Raw genomic sequence first — 20,886 nt, 5'->3', positions numbered from 1 at the left:
TTGTCACAACTCATGATAGAGTGTATAACGTTTTCTAATCAGTCCTACCTCGTGGTATGCACTCAGTAGAAAATCGGTAAGTGTAGAGGTGTGAATCAACCAAAATAGGTCTGTAAATCAAAATAAGCTGAAGTATAATATACCATTTATCAATGTGCTTCTTTTGCGAAACAAAGTGTCCAACAAGCATGCTTCACAATCTATCAAAGATCACCTCTTGAGGAGTCTAGATTTCTTTAATTTTTATTTTTAACATTATTTTTGCAAATAAACCAAAATCAATCTGTAAACCAAAAATAACTAAAATGTAATATGCTATATGCCAATGAACTCCTTTAGTGGAACAAACCACCATGCCTCGCAATATATCACACCTCACCTCTTGAGTTTTCATTTTTTCACTTTGTGACTGTCTTATTGCCCAATTCTGTGTGAATAACAAATGATTACCGATTAGCCTGATTCCAGTATGTTCTCCTGACTCGCTGTTAATGTTGCCTGATTAATAAATGGAACAAGATAGTCCCAACCGCCCGCTTACCGGTACAAACTAGCGTCCTTGCCTCCTGAGTTGAAACACGAAGTAACACTGAAGTGACTTGCGCTCTCTAATACGTGTGAGTCAAACTGCGAGGTAAACAGCGAAGACAGACCTCTAGCGTCTGAATCCTCTGATACCTTTCTACATTACGGCGGCCATCTTATAACATCATATTAATAGTGAGAGATAGTGGGTACAACTTTATTCAGAAATCAATTAATGATGCCTGGACGCTTCCCTAATATATATTTCATGAATAAAAAGATGTTATTACCCCCATGTGGGGATAAGCTATATCCAACATCACCATAAAAATACAGTATATCGAATATTCACAGAACAAAATAACATACATCCTACCGCCAAAAACGTACTGCTCATAATCAAAAAATAATGTTACTCGTTAAGCCCCCTTAAATTGTAATGAATGTATACTGATTGTAAAACTATGCCTTGTGAATTGTCCCACATCCAATCCGATGGTATGATAACTGCTGGCGAAACAATGACGTTTAGAGTGTGTGGTGTTCTTACATAGAGAATACCCTGGTTGTCAATGAGACCACTCATATTTGTGGTACCATGTTAATTCGCTCACCTGAGCAATGCAACTAGCCCACCCCAACTCCTACAGTACTCATGACGACACACCAATCATTACGAACGAAGAGCTGTCCACTTCAATAATCCAGCGTAATCTGTGGCCTTATCCAACTGAATAAAGAGAACTTTATTCGCAACAAAGAAAACGTTATTGATCTTTGCGTCAGTGTAGTACTTGTCAACATGCCCTCCACCAAGTGTTAACCTGCATTGTTGCAGTGTAAAAAATATGTTGTGATGTATGTCACTTTTAAAATAAATTGTGGATTAAACAATAAATTCTCCTTAGTGGTTATGACATATACTGGATCACATGACTAATCAAATTCCTGTCTTAGGAGGATCACTGATAATTAAGATATCAGCCTTGTGTTCTTATTATATGAAGCAACTCATATCAATCCTGTCGTTAAGACCTCTAGGTAATATTGTGTCCAATCGCTTGATCCAAATAGATCTTGTGTTGGAGCAGTCTCTTGTTATTGTCAACTCCAGGTATAGGTGTTATGGTTTCAACGATTTGATATCTCAGTTGCGAGATTGAATGATTTGCTTCTTGCCAATGTAGGGCTAAGCTGGACATCTTGTTCTTTGTACTTATCGTGCTTTTATGTTCGGTCAATCTTACTTTTATCTTGCGGTCCCTTTTCCCTACATATGCCTTCCCACATAGGCACTTTATGCAGTATATAACATTCTGAGTATTACAATCGCTGTGTGTCCTAACTTCATGATCTTTCCTGTGGTAGGATGTGACAAACTGTTGCCAATTATAACATTGTTGCAGTGTATGCAGTTAAGGCATTTGTTAGTGCCTTTTGTGTCCATCCATGCTATGCTTCTTATCAGATGTTGCCAATAGTTCATATAAGTTCTTTCCTCTAGTATAAACATGTAATGTTTTTTCTTTAAATAAAAAATGAAAATCTAACTCATTCTCCAGAAGTTCCCATCTTGCATTAATCATTCTTTTAATGGCTCTCGAGCATGTTGAGTATTTAGAAACAAACACTAAAAGTCCTCTTTGGGTTTACTTGGTATAGAGACCAGCTCCCTCCTCTCTTTCTTGCCCACCCTTGTGATGCATTCCATCAGTATTTCTTCCGGGTACTCTCTTTCAATGTACTTTTGTTTCTATTCTGTGATCTTTTGAGTGCCCGCAGTTTGGTCTGAACAAATTCTTTTGATTCTCAAAAACTGCGAAAATAGTAGGTTGTGAATTAAACTTCGTGGATGAAAACTGAAGAATGCCAGTACATTAGTTCTATCAGTGGGCTTTGTGTATATCTGAGTTCTAAAACCTGTGTGTTTTTTCATAACCAGTACATACAAAAAATGTATTTGTGTGTCATCAATGGTATGCGTGAACTGTATTTAGGGGTTCCGTGTGTTCAGAAACGTTATCATGTTCTCAAGTTTACTTCTTGTGTCAGTCCATATTAAAAATATATCATCATCGTATATTTGTCTGCCACCTCAAATTGCTAAGAATGTGTTGTTCTTCAAACTGTGCCATAAAAATGTTGGCATATGCGGGGGTCCCTGAAAAGCCCATAGATGTCTCCGTGAGTTAGGCATAACATTTTTCTTGCCATAAAAAGGTCTATGTTCAAGCAAAAATTGAATCATTCCAGTAGAAACACCTTTTCAGCTTGATGTCATGTGATTGAAGCAGTGCCCATTCTACAACTTCCAATCCTGCCTCATGAGGGATAGATGTATATAATGCTGTAAAGTCTATGGTGCCTAGCAGCCAGTGTTCTTGTGCTGATGATTCTATTGTCTAGAGTTTTTGCAAGAAGTCTGTTGTGTCCCCGATATAGGAATGCCAGTTTTGTACGAATTGTTGAAAGATACCTTCCCAGGGTGTCAAATAATGATCCACATCCCGACACTATGGGCCGGAATGGAGGATTGGCTAGATATTTGTGCATCTGCGGGATCATGTACAATTTAGGTTGGCGTGGGTTGCTCGTAGTTAAATATGATCTGGTCTTTTCAGCAATCCAACCCATGTCCTCAGCCTATTGTAAAATCTTATTCAGAATACCAGTTAGTTGTGTTGTAGGGTTACAATCCAGTAACATGTATGTGGTCTCGTCCATTATGTGTTGGTTGACCTTAGAGTGATAATAGGCTGTGTCCATTGCTACGAGGGCACCCCCTTTTTCCACTGGTTGTAATGTAAGATGAGGATTATTCGCTATAGATCTGATAGCTATTTTGTTATGCTGTGTCAAGTTCTGCCCTTACGGTCTTGAATTTTAACTTCCTGATGTCATTTTTCACCATGATCTCGAATGTATCTAATATCTTGGGAGATACTGGAGTTTGATAGGTGCTCTTAGGTTTGAAGTGTGTGACTTCAGACTCATTTTAGGTTCGATCATCGATTATTATGTTAGTAAAAAAGTGTCTTAATCGTAAGGTACGCATGAACCTAAACAATGCTGTTTCTATTTCCAATTCATGGGGGAAATTCGTGGGCACAAACGACATGCACTTGCTTAAGACATTGATCTATTGATGTATCAGTTTAATTGATGACATGTTGATTATTAGGATTTGTTTTTGCCGCTGCCCAAGCTCTTCCTTCCTTTTGCATTGTCCTCTCTGGGTTTTACGGTTGCTCCTTGTGCCCCATGTCCTATCTGAACTGGTAGTTGACCTTGATCCGGAGCCTGTGACAAAAAAGATACTGATGTATTGGGTTGTGCTGTTTCCCCTAACTCTGTTGATGGTCCAGATTCAACTGATTCTGTTGTACTTGATCTTATGGATTCCCTATTGGTTGCTGTATCCTTCTCAGTTGCTATACTCTCTTCAGATGAAGTAGTTTTCTTCTGGTCAAACCTCCAACGTTCATAGATCTCAGCCCACGTATACACTTAATTTAATTTATAATCAATAGTGTCCCTTTTGTATTTCCTTAGTTTTTCTTGAAGTTCTTTGCTGTATGATCTTCCATGTGTTGTTCTCCATCCTTGCTTCTAACTCACTTTTGAGATTATCTATTTCCTCCTCCAGTTCACTTATTGTTTTGGATAATTCCTCAATAAGCAGTAGTATCAAATCGAGTGAACATTTATTGAAGATTGAATACCATTTTTTCATAAATGCAGTGTTTAGATGGAATCGGAATAGCATTGTTTTAATAGATAATCTCAAGCCTCTTGGGGTCCATTTGGCTTTAGTATATTGAACCAAAGTTGAAGCAGGCAATCTTTGATTGAGTTGACGTCTGGTTAAATATTCAAGTTGCTTGAGTTGTTGGAAGATTGAACCTCCATGAGTATCCGTTAATTTAACATCCTGAATTAAAGCATACATTTTCTATGCTTGATCTGTAGTATATACCAAAGCAGTTGCCCTGTTCTCAGTAATATTCGCTATTGATTCAAACGACATTTTCAAAAGATGCTATCTCTTGAATTTGACAGTACTCAAGACCCAAATATTTTGACGAGAGGTGCACTCCTATTAATGCCCTCCCCGGTTTGACTCAGTGCAGCAACATGTCTTACTGCGTTGCATCAAATCCTAAAAAATCTGCCCCTTGATGTAAACCCAGCAAGCTGCTGTCGGTTGCATTATCATTGTATCTGGTTTATATAGATTTCTTGAAAACCCAAATAAAGATTTTAAAAAGGCTGACCTCCTCCTGCATGCCACAGCCACTTTACAACATAATCTCAATATCTTAATAGACAACACGCCAATTTACAAGCCACAATGGGCTGCTAAAGGATTTTTACAGTACATTAAATCCTCAAAGATGGCATGCTAAAACCGGTTCCCACACTAAGCAATGAATTTGGACTTGGTCACAGACAAATTGTGGTACACATATCTCACTGCTTACGCTGCAAATTGGGACCTCCTCCCATCACATTGCACGAATCACCTTTTATACAGCACCGGATGACGAGGGGATCCTTTGAGGGAGTATTTTCAGGCATGTGTGGAGTGTTTTAAATTGCTTGTTTTCTACGCCAGGACTGAATGCCTCTAGGCTCTTTTGGAAACATGTTTGTGATGCCGATCATGTGATGCCGGAAACTCTGAAGCCCAATGCACATCGTTGCAGGCCTCTCATTACACATTTCTCAGAGAAGTGCGCCTAAAATATTCTTATTTGAAGATTCAAAACAATCGCCATTGTCGGCCCATCAAATTACACATCTATAAATTGTTAGGAGCTTCAAGACACTCACTGTGGCCTCTACCATGTCCAATCACTGTGTAGAACAATTGTAAAATGATTTGTGAATGATATGTTTTTTTTTAATTATTTTTTATTGAGAGTTCATAGACAATGGATAAACATTACATGGCATTTTTAAGCAATGAAATTGATAAAGTGCATGGTACAATATGTATAAAAACCAGTAAGCAAACTAAGTAAATTCATTTAAGTACATACATAGTCATATTCAAATTCAAAAAGTTTTAAAATACTCTTAAAGTGCAATGTGCATAGTGCAATATGTGGACAGAAAAACAGACTGAGAAAAGAGATTAGAATCTATGTCCAGCATAATAAGTCTAAGATTCGAACACACTCAGGTTTTTATCATATTTCCTAAGGGCTCCTGATCTCAATGCATACTTTCTTTCCCTTCCCTGAATCCTAGATAATTTTACTTTCCATGCATAAAGAGTTGGTACTTCCTCTGATTTCCAGCACTGCAAAATACGCGATTTTGCTACCAATGATGCTATGAACAAGGATTCGTCGTAGGGAGTGGAGTTCAAGGAGCAACCAAGGACAGAAGTAAATTCATCAAATGTAATATTGACTTTGATCATATTACTGAGATATTTTCCTATCTTCTTCCAGAACTCCTGTATTTTGGAACACTCCCAGACTATATGTTTCCAAGTGCCCTTTTCTTCACAGCGGAAACACTTATTCTCAAGTTGGGGATATATACTATGGAGAAACAAGAGTGTTCTATAAATTAACCATTTGCTATAGAATTGCATTCGCTTAAAATTGGCGCCTCTAAAAATGCATTTGTTAAATTTATTAACTTTATCCCACGTGAATTTGGTAATTTCAATGTCTTCCCTCTTTTTCAACCTATTGCTGGCCTTATTATACAATACAATTGAATTATCATCCTTGAGATTTTTTATCCAAACACTAATTTTCCTTTGCGTAGCGCTATTCAATGCATCCGTTATGACACTTTTATGAAATAAGTTACATATGTCTAGCTCTCTGAACTCAGCATGAAGAGCGATAAAGGACCATTTCAAGATTGTAATCGAGTGGTGGATCTCCCCAGTGATTTCCTCCCAAGATTTCCATCTGTTCCCTAATAGAAAGTCCTCAATTTTCTCGAAGCCGTTTTCCTTCCAAAGTCTCACAGTATTTTTATCCAGACAACCCCTCTTCCCAATATTTAAATTGAGTAAGTTAGTCGAACTACTTGTTCTAAAAATATCATAATATTTCAGGAGCTGGGTTCTCAATTTTTATTTATTATGTTTTGGCTCTTGGTAAGGGCCACATAAAATTCACAAAAGGAATACAAACAAAAGAAAAGCGTAAATACAATCATACATGCAAAACAGATTTCATCCATAGGAAAATTGACAAGAGAAAACAATGTCAGACCTCTCCAGATTCCTTAATAAATAGCTAAAAAACCTTTAAAAAAGTTAAAAATATAAAAGCAAAACATTTCATTAGGTGGACAGTATAAAAATCGTAAAAAAGAATTCACATCAGTAATACCCAATTGGAGACATATCGATTTTAACCATTTAAACCGCAATGAACGAAGAGCAGGACAAATCAATAAGACATGCATACGATCCTGGATACTCAAGTTACAAAAATTACACGTGGACGAGGTTCCATTCCATTTAGATAGAAGTGAATTTAAGGGCACTAGGTCATATCGTAAAAGAAACCATAATCTACGAACACCATGTGGCATGTTCCATGTGGCATAAGGTTGGGCCAACTTCATAGCATAAGAATTAAGGAGAAGATCGCAACCCCCTTTTTCTTGTATTGTGTTCTTATCTATTTGATAACTTAGTTCCCACGATGCCTGTTTTAGCAGGAGTTTTAGCTGAGACGATGAATGAAGGAATAAAACACTTTCATCTAGCTTTAGGAGTGACACAGCTCTTCTGAAACTCCTTACTAATCGTGAGAACTCTTTAAAGTTGCCCAACAATTCCTTTTTAAGGAGGGCTCTCAACGACCCCAATTCGGCTCTAGCCAAGCAAGCCACCCATCTTACCAGGGCACATAGTCCCTGAACCCAGCTGCTCCTAAGGCCAAAATCAAGCCTACATGCTGCCAAGGAGCACAAGGTATTAAGGGTGGATAGGGATCTTAAGAGTTTCCCTTCAATTTTATTACAAAAATCCCAATGCTTCAACTCTATAAGTTCTATGCCATATAGTATCGTAGGGGGGATCTTTGCCCTAAATACTTCAAGGAGACAAGCAAAGTGTCTCTTTCCAGTGGCAGAATAGAGAGCATTTAAACCTTTGCCATGCGCATGTGCTTTGCGTGAAATGTGCTCGATATGGGGTCTCTCACTCAGATTGGCCGCAATGATTTTACCCAGAAAGGTATAGGTTTTAACAACCTCTAATTTCTGGCCACCGATCAGCCATCCAAAATTTTCAGAACGGCATTTCTTTTTTCCAGTAATACACATAATTTTGCTTTTAGATATATTAATCTTCATAAAATGGAGGAGGAGCTTGGCGGGCATCCGAGATGGCCGCGTGAGCACAGCGCTCCCCGGACCCCCGCCGCTCCCGGCATAATATCCTGCATGAATCCTGATTTTTCGCGAGGATTTGTATAGAGGACGTTGGCCTGATCTACCTGGACCTTTCAGAAATTTATTTTGGCCCCGGGTGCCTGAGTTATGGTGAATTGAACTTTTGGGCTCCACCCTTGAGGTGCGCCCGGGACTGGGTGATGTTCGTTGGCCGTCTCGGAGTTGAACAACAACGGCAGGGGGATTGGACTTGTGGGTCCCCTTCTTAAGTTTCGGTTTCGATTCTGCCTCTGACTGGGACTTCGGCGAGGGGGTCGGGCCAGAGCTGGTTCCCGGACACGCGTCGGCCGTCGGGCCTTTGGCTGGACTGTTCTCCTATTTGGCTGCCCTTATCCTGGTGATACTCTTGTCACGGTCCTTTGGTCCCGAGGCCTCCATTCCTGGGGCCCGGGCCGTTGACCCTGGTGACTCTCCCTGTGACGCATCTCTAAAATGGCAGGCAGAGGGGACCGGGAGACGCGCAAGACGAAGACACCTCTGCGCGGGGGTCCGGTCCAATCCAACGTTATGGACCGTTACACCCATTCTAAGGGGTCCCCCGGAGCTGCCCTGCCCGGTCCCAGTGCATCTGATCACGTCGTGGATGCGTCTACGGAGCCTTCCTTGCAGGACATCATGGGCGCCATTTCTGGCATGAGGGAGTCAATAGGCCAACAATACGAAACCTTGACCCACAAAATTGACACCGTGGCAATCGATTTGAATCTAATACGAGCCGATCTCTCCAAAACGAACGAAAAGGTGAAGTCGTTGGATATCAAATCATCCAGCCTTACGGCGGACGTCTCTGAGCTACAGACGGAGATTGGCAATCTCCGTAGGGTGAACGATTTCATGACCCGGCGTTTGGAAGATTTTGAGAACAGGGCACGTCGCTGTAATGTTCGCGTGGTTGGTGTCCCGGAGAACCCAGAACCTCACTCGGTTGATCTCCTGGTTGAAGACCTGATCCAGAACCACCTTTCTCCGTCTGGCCTTAGTAAATTCTTCACAGTGGAGCGTGCACATCGTGTTCCGGGGGGCCAGGGTAAGCCAGGCGCCCCGCCGAGACCTATTGTTGCCAAGCTTTTCCACTATAGAGATCGGGACGCTATCCTGCAGGCATCGCGGGTGAAGGGCCCGGTGGCCTTTGAGAATGCCACGGTGAACTTTTATCTGGACTTTTCCCAACAGGTCCAGAAGCAGCGGATGGGATTTCGTGGTGCCAAGAAGCGTCTTAGGGACATGGGGATGCGCTACGCTATGCTCTTTCCGTCCAGGTTGCGGGTTGAGTATAATGACCGGACCTTCTTTTTTGATCGGCCGGATGCTGTGAATGACTGGCTGGACTCCTTGCCTAGCCGACCTCCTGAGACTGAGTCCGATGCCCACCCGGGCGGTGCTGAAGGTGGTGTAGAGAGCTGAACATTTCGTCTATGCCGGGTGCCTTGTTTTGAGTAATTCTTCCAGGAAAGTGTGCCTTTGTTCCTCTACCGCTTATGTGATTTGATGTATGTTCTTTTTCTCGTCATTGGTCTTGATCGGGGTGGCGGGTGGGACGGAGCCTTTCCTCCTCCGGGGTCTTTGTGTAGAATAGGGGTTCTTGGGCGACAGGCACACTGCAGGTTGGGGTGGCTTTTTAGCTTTTTGCAGGGGTGCAGGGTGGGGGGTGTTTTCTTGTTATTTGGGGGGAGGGTGGTAGGGAAGTTCGCTGTTTGTGTGTTTTGTTTTCGAGGCGACTTTATCCTGTATTTGAAGATGTTTCTGGTGTTATGCTCATTGGTGGGGGGTTTTGGCTTTGTTGGGTGGGATGGGGGGTAGCGGGTTGAGATTTGTTTCGTGGAACGTTAACGGTCTGGGAGATCGTATCAAAAGAAGTGTGGAGTTGAAATGTATACGACGTTTATCTCCTGATATTGTTTTCCTGCAGGAGACTCATTTGGTAGGCAATGTTTGTCATGCAATGAATAGGTGGGGCTATCGCCTCGTAGCACATTCGGGGTTTACCTCCGGTTCTAGGGGCGTGGGTATCCTTGTTCGGGCTTCCCTCCCCCTAGCTATTGATGATGTGATTCAGGATGATCGGGGCGATATGCTGTCCTTGTGGGTCGCTATGAGGGTCGTGCCCTCTCCTTATTTACTGTATATGTGCCCCCCGGCTTGCAGACCTCTACCTTTTCAGATTTGGGCCGCGTATTGTTGGACCTCCCTGATAGTACTCTCTTTTTGGCTGGTGATTTTAATTCAGTGTTCTCCGGTCTCCACGATCGCCACCCCCCTAGAGATACTCCTGCGGCCCAACGGTGGTTGGGTGGATTTTTGGATACCTTTGGCTTGGTGGATTGCTGGAGGCTTCTGCATCCTACTCAGCTTCAATACACCTTTCATTCTGGGGCCCATGGGAGTCTGTCTAGGCTGGATTATTTCCTGATGCCTGCGGCTCAGTCACCAGCGGTGTGTGAGATTGTACACCTACCCAGGGGTATTTCTGACCACTCTCCGCTCTGGCTTCGTTTTGAGGTTGGAGTGGAGGCGGTAGGCAGAGTAGCTCCCATTAATCCGTGGTACCTTACCTCCCCCGAGACCCGCAGCCTTTTGCTTAAGTCTTTGGAAGCATATTTTCTGGATAACGAGGGGTCAGTCTCCTCAGCTGTGTCCCTATGGGAGGCCTTTAAGACGGTGATTCGTGGGCAGGCCCTCTCCCTTATTGTTGAAGCTAAGCGGGCGAGGAATAGGGAGGTGGTGGACCTTGAGGGAGAGATTTCTGCATTGGAGGATGCTTTGGAATCTGGTGTCACGTCTGCGAAACTCCACGCCCTGGGTCTGAAACAATTTGCCTATAAATCTGTGGTCACGGATGCTGCTAAAGTAATGTTTCGGGAGCAACAGGGTCGTTTGTATGATGTGGGTGACAAAGCGGGTAAATTGTTGGCATGGCTGGATAAGAAGGAGAGAGCTAATCGTGTGGTACCCGTGATTTAGTCTTCGAGTGGTGTGAGTGTGACGGACCCGATTGGAATAGTTGACCGTTTTGCTGAGTATTTCCGTGTGGTGTATACCCCTGTGTCTGTGAGAGATGTGGCTGACTCTCGCCTTCTATTGCGTGATATAGCTCTACCCAGTGTCACTGATTTGGATCGTGTAGCGTTGGACTCCCCCTTTACGGTTGATGAGATAGCCACTGCCATCCGTTCACTCCGTTCGGGCAAAGCATTGGGCCCGAACGGGTTGCCAATTGAACTGTACAAGTTACGTCCCGACAGAGTGGCGCCATATCTTCGCGCCATGTTTCTGGAGTCCCGGGAACGAGGTGTTCTCCCTTATGATCAGCGACTTGCCACGATAGTTGTCATCCCCAAGGATGGTAAACCACGAGACCTTTGTTCATCCTATAGGCCCATATCCCTGCTAAATGTTGAACCCAAGGTGTTGGCGAAACTCCTAGCGTCCCGCCTCCTGACGGTCATTAGTGGCTTGGTCCATCCAGATCAATCCGGATTTATCCCGCATCGCAACACGGCTCTGAACCTACGTCGTCTCCACGGCGCGATTGCGAGGGCGGGGCTTCTGACGGAGCCGGCCATTTTGGCGTCGTTGGATGCCTCAATGGCTTTCGACACTGTGGAGTGGCCTTATCTTTGGGCGGCTCTTGAGAAATTTGGTTTCGGGCCTGAGTTTATTGGTTGGATCAAGTTATTATATGCGGAACCTCTGGCACAAGTAGTGGTAAATGGTAGAGTTTCGGCCCCTTTCACCCTTGGTAGGGGTACCCGTCAGGGATGCCCCTTGTCTCCGTTGCTTTTTGCACTCGCCTTGGAACCATTGGCTGCTTGGCTTCGGTGGGAGCCTTCGCTCAAGGGGATTCGCTGGTCTCCGGACTTTGAGGACCGTGTTTCGCTTTATGCGGACGACATTCTTTTATATCTTACCTCCCCGCGTAAATCTTTGACAGTTTTGTTTGATGTTCTCACTTCCTTTGGTGCCAACTCGGGCCTCGTTATTAACTGGGCCAAGTCCTGCGTGTATGTTCTTTCGGGTGTTTTACCCCCTTTGCCGAGCAGACTTCCCATCCAGGTGGTCCAGTCTGGCTTCAAATATTTAGGGATTTTTATTACGTTGGACTCCTCGCTCCGATTTGAGCGTAACCTCCTCCCCCCGTTGCGTCGATTGCGACTGGACGTGGCCCGCTGGCGTAAGCTTCCTTTGTCTCCTCTGGGCAGGGCGGCCCTGTTTAAAATGATGTCCTTGCCACGGTTCCTCTACGCGCTCCAGAACTCCTATGACGCTATCCCCAAGACCTATTTCCGAGAGATCGAGAGTCTTCAAAGGCAATTGATTTGGGACGGGCGTCCACGTATTGCCCTCGCGAAACTCACCATCCCTTGGTACGACGGGGGCATGGCGCTCCCCGATATCAAGCGATATTATTGGGCTTCCCAGCTGTCTGCTATTAATCACGTGATGTTTTCACCGGGTCGAAATCCTGCATTCGAGATGGATAGACTCCAGCTGCCGGGTGGGGACTTTAATAGAGCGCTTTATTCCCGATCAGCCGGGCGCCATCTTGTGGGCCCGTCCAGGAGTGCGGTAACTGTGTGGCGAGCCGCGAATGTGAGTTTGGGATGGGAAGATCGAATGACGCTGGCGACGCCGCTTTATGCCTCGGAACGATTGGGGTGTCTCTGGTCTACTAAGGGCTTCGACCGCTGGGATATGATTGGTATAAGTAAGGTGGGTGATGTATGTTCGAAGGGTAGTGTGAAATCGTTCCAGGCCCTCCAGGAGGAATATGGTTTGAATGGTAGGGAATTTTTTCGTTATCTGCAGGTCCGGCACGCCCTCGCCTCAGTTTTGACTCCTGATATGGCCCTGCCCGAGTCTTCCCCCCTCGAAGATCGTGTCCTTGATGGGCACCTGCCTGATAGCACTATTTCCCTGATCTATAAGAAGCTGATCAATAATCGGACGGACTTATTGGTCCGACTTCGGGAGGCTTGGGTCGGCGATGGGTTGGAACTGGACGACGAGGATTGGCAGTCGGCACTCTCTTCTCCCAAGGAGGTAGCCATTCCTGCCCGTCTCCGTTTGGTTCAACTTAAAATCCTTCATCGAGTGTATGTCACTGGTCCGCGTCTGGTAACGATGGGCTTTTCCTTGGATGGGTTATGCAAGCGTGGCTGTGGGTTGAGTGCTACTTTTTTACACATCCTTTGGGAATGCCCGGTTGTGGTGGCTTACTGGACTGCTGTGCTTGAGGTGATGACTGAAGTGACTGGTGTTGCCCTGCGGCCTGAGCCTCGACGATGTCTGTTGAATGTGTGGGAGCCCACTGACTACTCTGTGGCCCAGACCAGGTGGGCTACCTTGGGCTACATGATTGCGAAACGTGATATTGCGCAACTCTGGGGCGCATCCAGGCCCCCTGAGGTCTCGAAATGGGAGGACAACATGGACTGGTCCATGTTTCGGGAGAAGACTGTTTATGTGGCCAGGGGCAGACCCAGGGCGTGGACGAGGATTTGGGGCCAGTGGAATGAATATCGTGGAGATATCTGCACACCTCCCCTTGTGGGCACTACTGATGTTGTCCTATCTCCCTAGATGAGCGTTCCCGGAACCCTTTCATACTGGTTTTTGAATTTCCGATTCTCCCCGCTGCTCCCCCCCCCCCCCCGACCTTGTTGGAGCCTCTGGGCTCTTGGTGGGTTCTCCTGACTGTAGACCATCCCCTCCGTTCTTTGGGCTGACCTTGATTGAGCAGCGACCGCGCAGCGGACGCGTGCAGCGGGCGCGCCGGAAGCGCGCCGAAGTCGAGCCAAAGTCAAGCCCGTCTGCGCCCGTCCGCGACAGGACGGGGCGCGGGGCCACAACCCCCGGCTCACCCATACCGACAATAATAAGGTATGGCAGACAAGACTTGCTGGATATCTGTCCAACCTCTCCGACATGTAATAAACACTCGATGCACGCCCTATCACTAGTAAACTGCCCCTCCTGCACTTTTGCCCCTGTCACCAATCAGACCTTGCCCAGCAACATTAATACACTTAAGGCAGCTCTGCTTAATTGCAGATCTCTTCGCAAACACAGCTTAGAAATTTTCCATCTGCTCGAGGAAGACAATATTCAAATCCTGTTTCTGACTGAAACATGGTTGGATGAACATTCTGAGCCCGATATCGTACAAGCTCTTCCTCCTGGCTTTACTCTCACCAGATCGGACAGGAAAGATGGTAGAGGGGGAGGCATCGCGATAGCCACTAAGACTCCATTAGAATGCACCCTCTCCTCTATCTTGGTTGATCACAGTGAGGCGGCCACTTTTACAATCACCACTGGTCCGAATCATTCCTTTTCTGGCATCCTGGTGTATCGGCCCCCTGGACAATTGTATAACTTCACCCCTACTCTGGTTGAAGCCATAACTCATCTGGCGATTAAAAAAACGCGTATCCTAGTACTCGGTGACCTTAACGTCCATTTTGACGATTCGCTTAATAAAGAGGCGGCGGACATCAAATCTGAGCTACGTACCTTAGAACTAGAGTTAAAAAACACTGCCCCCACACACCAACATGGACATTTATTAGATCCTGTTTTTGGAAATTGGAAGGGAATTGAGACCCTAGATCCTCTGCCAATCCCCTGGTCTGATCACCACATAGTGCCGATAGTCATCCAACAAGAAAAGGCGGAGCTATATAACCAAAGCTCTCAACGCTTCAAGCGTAGAAGTTGGAAAAAAATTTCCATAGATTCCTTCTCTCGCATAATCCAGACTGCCGGCCCCCCTAAAGGATATGATAGTGAGACTGTATATGCTCATTTACAAAACAATATCGCTAAAGCACTGGATACGACCGCCCCTAACCGCCCTATTACCAATGCCACTAGAACCAAAAAAACTGCTCCTTGGTATAGTCAAGAGCTTCAGATCGCTAAAACAGCATGCAAAAAACTCGAAAGAGATTGGCGTGTAAATTTCTGTCCCGAAACAAAAATCAGATATAAAACAGCTCAAAAAAACTATTACAAATTGGTGCGCACGTCTAAAGCCTCCTACTATAACACACGCATTTTGGAAGCTGAGAACTCCTCTAAAGAGCTCTTTCGAATCTATAAAGAGATCTCCACAGTCGAGTCCAACCCCACCTCTCAGAAAGACTCAGTGGATACCTGTAATAAAATTGCAAAATACTTTTCTGACAAAATCACTAACATATACGCTAATTTTTCTGGCAATATAAAATCTGGCAATGATTTCTCTGAGAATGAAGATTACATCAGCACTTCTATCCACCTGTGTGCCTTCTCTGTACCTCCAACTGAAATCTTGAATAAAATTTGTAAGGGGATTAAATCTGGATCACCCCGCGACCCCGCACCTCCGAAAATACTAAATGCTAGTCTCCCGGTCCTGGAGCCGCACTTTAGATTTATGTTGGAAACATCTTTCTCCACAGCCACCCTTCCTGCTGACTGGAAACAAGCCATAGTGTTTCCCATTAAGAAAAAACCGAACCTAAGCCAAGACATACTGGAGAATCTCCGCCCAATTTCCTTACTCCCCTACCTTGCCAAACTGGCCGAGAAAGTGGTCAACGCCCAACTAATGACCCATCTCGAAACCCAAAAAACCTTTCACCCATCACAATCGGGTTTCAGAACAGGCTTCTCCACAGAGACTGCACTTCTAAGAGCCACTGAAACTCTGCGGGAGGGAGCCGACAAAGGCAAAACTATGGCCTTGATCATGCTGGACCTCAGTGCCGCGTTTGACACTGTAGCTCATTTTATACTGCTACAGTGTCTAAACAGAGCGGGAGTCACTAAAGAGGCTCTAGGCTGGCTGAAGGCTTTTTTAACCAACAGAAGCTTTCAGGTCCAAAGAGGGATCTATCTCTCTGACAGTCTGATCTTAGAACAGGGGGTCCCTCAGGGCTCTGCCCTGAGTCCCACCCTGTTCAACTTATATATGTCTCCTTTGGCAGAGGTGGTCCAATCGTTCGGCGTAGAGCTTGTCTCTTACGCCGACGACACTCAACTCTTGATCTCCTTGTCTCAATCCCCCTCCTCTGAGGCAGATAACTTCAACTCATGTATGTGCAAGTTGGCTACATGGATGAACGAACATTGCCTCAAATTAAACGGAACAAAAACAGAGGTACTCGTCATAGGTGGGAACAACACCAACTGGACCAAGGATTGGTGGCCCCCATGTCTGGGATCATTACCCATCCCCAGTCAGGAGGCCAAGAACTTGGGTGTCTGGATTGACACCAAACTGTCATTTGACAGTCATGTCCAAAAAACAGTTGGGAAATGCTTCGGAGTGATGAAGACGCTCCGTCGCACCCTGGATCTTCTTCCTCTGAGTTCCAGGCGCACGATGACGCAGGCTCTCATCACATCCCGTATTGATTATGGGAATGTGCTTCTGTTGGGCACCTCAGGAAAAAACATTAGGAAGTTACAGGTCCTACAAAATTCAGCAGCACGCCTTGTGCTACGACTCCCGCGAAGAGCTCCTTCTAAACCTTCCTTGGATGCTCTGCATTGGCTACCCATAAAAAAAAGAATAATATTCAAGGCCCTTCTCTGGTGCCACAGAATCATTCACCTTAGAGCCCCCTCCTATTTATCTGACTTAGCCTTACCCTATGAACCTTCCAGATCCCTTCGCTCGAAGGGAACAGGGTTGCTCAAGATAATGCGCCCAAAAAAAGCCAGACTTGGAGGCAGATCTTTCCGCATTCTCGCAGCTAAAGAATGGAATACCCTTCCTATGAATATCAGACAGGAAAAAAGTGAAACATTCTTTAGGAAACATCTAAAAACATATCTTTTCACCATCTAAACTGTCTGATGTTTCACTCCATCTAAGCAACACTCTTCTCCATAGCGCGGGGACACGTCGAGAGACGTCACCAGGCGCTCTATAAGCCCCTATAATAATAATAATTACCGTGCATTCACCTTTTTAGTGTTTGTTTTTCTTTTGTATAAATAAAAATTCAATATGCTCTGTGACATGTTGGGAGTAATGCTTTGTGCTGGATTTCTGCCTGATCACGGGTGTACACTTCTGATTTGTGCCTTGTGCCTTATTATTAGCGGCCAGCCCGTGAGGTTGTAGGCCCATTCTTGTATTTTTCCATGCTTGCTCAAATAAAGGTTTTTGAACAAAAAAAAAAAAAAACATCTTTATAAAATGAGCATCAGCAAAAACGTGTAAAGCTTGCAACCGATTAGCGAGACCTTTGGGGGTTAGATCCATCACCAGAATATCATCCGCATACATGAGACAAGAGATAGGGGTCCCCCCCCACCACCGGGGCTATACCCACACAAGCTGACAAAAGAAGCGGGAAGATCTGCGGTGTATAATGAGAACAGTAGTGGTGCCAGCAGACAGCCTTGTTTGAGGCCGTTCAAAGAAGGAATTTTATACGAGAGTCCCCTCTCGCCCCCCTGGAGAACACTACACCACGTTTCTGAATGAAGTACTCGTAACAGATCCAATAGATACAGTGGTAAACCAAGGGCTGCTAACTTTCTCCACAACGTTCGACAATCAACTTTGTCGAACGCCGTGGAGAAATCAATAAACGCGGCGAACACCACTCCTCCTCTTACACGTGTATATTTATCAGAAATCATATGCAGGGTGGTAAGATTGTCTAACGTGCCATGACCCCTACGGAAGCCCGTTTGTTCACAGGGAAGAATATTATTCTCCTCGACCCAATTTTCAAGCAAGCTTAAAATACATTTGGCAAAAACCTTTCCAACTGAGTCGAGGAGAGCGATCAAACGGTAATTCATGGGGCAGTCCCTAACTCCCTTCTTAAAAATAGGGACCAATATACTTACCTTCCAAGAGGCAGGGACCATTTTAGTGTCAAAGCAGGATTTGAACAAAGGGTAGAGAATCTTACTCCAAAGCGAAGGTTCCTGCTTTAAAACCGTCATAGGGAGTTCATCAGGTCCCATTGCGCCGGACAAACGCATGTTTTTTATGGCCATTTCTATTGATTTCTCTGTGGGATAATTAATCGGATCCTCAGATATTAGATCAGGGACACTATCTACAGCCAAAGCTACATTCCCTGCATACAACTTCCTAATATAAGCGGACCATACCTCTTCAGAGATAGGAATGGGAAGAGGGGTGCTTCTGGTGCCGCATCCCCTCCCAATTATTGACCAAAATTCTCTAGTTTTGCCATGCACAACTGCCTCCCGTAAGTTTATCCATACTAGGTCTTCCTTCTCCTTTTTTAGTCTTGCTTTTAATCTGATCCTCTTTCTTTTTAACCTCGATATTTCTTTGGCTCGTTCACCTGATCTGCCTAGATATTGCACCCGCATTAATTTATTTATTTCCTTATTCAGGGTGCGCAATTCGCTAGGAACAAATACCTTTTTCCCTGAGCCACTAATCTTTTTTACATCTAAAGTGATCTTTCTCATAAATTTTTCAAAATTAGCAATTTCCGAACCATACCAGCCATTTAATTCTAGTATAGTTTTGCTGGGTTCTCTGTTTAAATAGCCACTGTAAAGACTTATAACGTACCTTCTTTGGGTATTTCGTGATTCTTACTGGTTCATAGATTTTTAAATTTCAACAACATCCTCCTGATTATCTAAAAAAATAAAATAAAACTGTGATGTGCAAAAGTAGCAAAATAGTATTCTCTAATATTTGGTAAGGACAACCCTCCTTGTGCGGACGGGAGGTATAAAGTGCTAAGTGCTAATCTCGGAATTTTATTTTCCCATAGATACGAGGAGAGCATGGCATCCACTTTTTTAAAAAATGAAACCTAAATTGCACACGGGGCTGCACTAAAAAGGAAATTAAAAAGTGATAGGATAGACATACGGATTAGAGCAACACGTCCCATTATTGATATCGATAGTTGGTTCCAACGATCTAGTTTTGAACCAATCCGTTTTAACAGGGGTATGTAATTTAACGTATAAAGGTCTTCCAAATTGTCAGAAATTAATATTCCCAGATATCTCTTGGGGTGGGTATTAAAGATCTGCCTAAATTCCGATGATAAAGTGTCTACCGTGCAGTTAGCTAAAATGATTTCCGTTTTGTTGACATTTATTCTGTAGCCTCCTAGCTTTTGAAAGTCGGATTTTTTTTTTTTAATTTCCACTTGACTTGTAGGCTTTGAATTTGTCATTCCGGCTACAGGTACTGTGTCGATCATTTTCCCCCTAATTGCAATCGCCAAAGGTTCAATAAATAAAGCAAATAAAATTTGCGACAGGGGGCAGCCTTGACGTGTGCCTCTGTTAATTTTACATGTCCCAACATTTATGTTATTGATAATAATTTGTGCCTTAGAATTCTCATATAGTTGTTTCAGGAGGGAGATAAAATCAGTCGGAAACTCAAAGCTGTGCAAAATCGCAAAAAGACTGTCCCATGACACTAGGTCAAAAGCCTTTTCGGCATCTAAAAGCCAGATCTGGGCTTCCACCTTATTGATCTTAAAATAGTCCAATGCCTCCAATAAAAAGTTTGTGTTAGTGTGGAGGTGTCTTCCTGCTATAAAACCGCACTGATCTGGAAGAGACCCAACTATTTTATTCAGCCGATTCGCAAGAAGTTTTGTGAATGATATGTGAAGGTTCTCTTAGTACCTTATGGACTTAGTTTGGGAGACTGAGTAGAAACAAAACACCTTCTGCATATTATTTTTCTTTTGCTGTGCCCCTTCCCCATAGCCTTGACCTCCCTCACGCTTAAATTTGCATCATGAAGTACCTCCAAAATAATTCTGAATACCTTATCCTATCCCATCACCGTGACCCTTGCCCCGACTATAATAGCTGGGGGGAAAGCACCACACAACACAACCATTAGAAGAATACAATACCTGCAAAAAGTCACTCAGAAATGCACTTTCATCAAGCAAAGAACTGACACAAGTCGGCTGAGGACCTAACAGCAATTACAGATCAACACTCTGACATCCTAATTTATTCACATTTGATATTCACATGGGTGAGTTTAGAAAGGTGCAAGACCCACACCTCCATAAAGGCAGCACAACCTCCACACCTCTCATCCACACCAATTGTGATAGATGGTAGGAACTTAATGGAGGAAAAAGCTCACTGGAAAAATCGCAGCTGCAGCCAAAAGTCTATACAAAGAGCCAGTTACATAACATGAAAGGTCCAAGAGCCACACCGGAAAACAATGAGAGTCATATTACTTATCTGTAAGGATGCATCCCTTAGTTTTAGTTGCAGTTTGCCGTTCATCACAATGCTCTCAAATAGCAATAGAAACCTTTTTAGCGTCCATCATTTACAGTAGATACAGTAGCAGGCTATCTTCTTGTCTCTTCCTGATTTAACACCAGCCTTAACATTCTATATTTACCTTGCCAGCAGTCCGAGTGGGTTTAGGACTCAGCTATAAAGGCCACAGTTGGTAAGAATTGTCACTTTGATTGCAAAGCTCTAGCAGGCAGACAAAGTGTTCACACTACTTGCAGTAACTTGACTACCTTTACATGGGTTGGATACTTGGGCCATGGCATTGACAACTCCACCTTCAATCCTATAAGTAAAACCATACTTTTCTTTAAAACAAAAAAGGAAGACTAGTTGAGGACATTGTGCCAACCTCTAACTTGGGACATTTTAGATGTCACAGGCCACTCTACAGATCGGGGAAGTGGGAGAGAAGTGAGAAATCTGCAGTTAGATAGAGTATTCACCAGAAAGAGTGTTAACGGAGGTACATAACTTGTTCTTCTGATAGATACCTTTAACCACAGATTCCTCACCTTTACAACAGATACCAAAACAGTACTTCCCAAAGGTGGAGGGCCTGGGGGATGGACTAAGACCAAAAAGTCCCATAGGATCAAGTAAAGCGACCTTCTCTTAAGACCAGGCTGCCTTGGCAGTAGT

The sequence above is a fragment of the Lissotriton helveticus genome, chromosome 9, assembly GCF_964261635.1.
Source record: "Lissotriton helveticus chromosome 9, aLisHel1.1, whole genome shotgun sequence".
In the NCBI taxonomy this organism is placed as follows: Eukaryota; Metazoa; Chordata; class Amphibia; order Caudata; family Salamandridae; genus Lissotriton; species Lissotriton helveticus.
Note: the sequence above shows the minus strand (reverse complement) of the source record.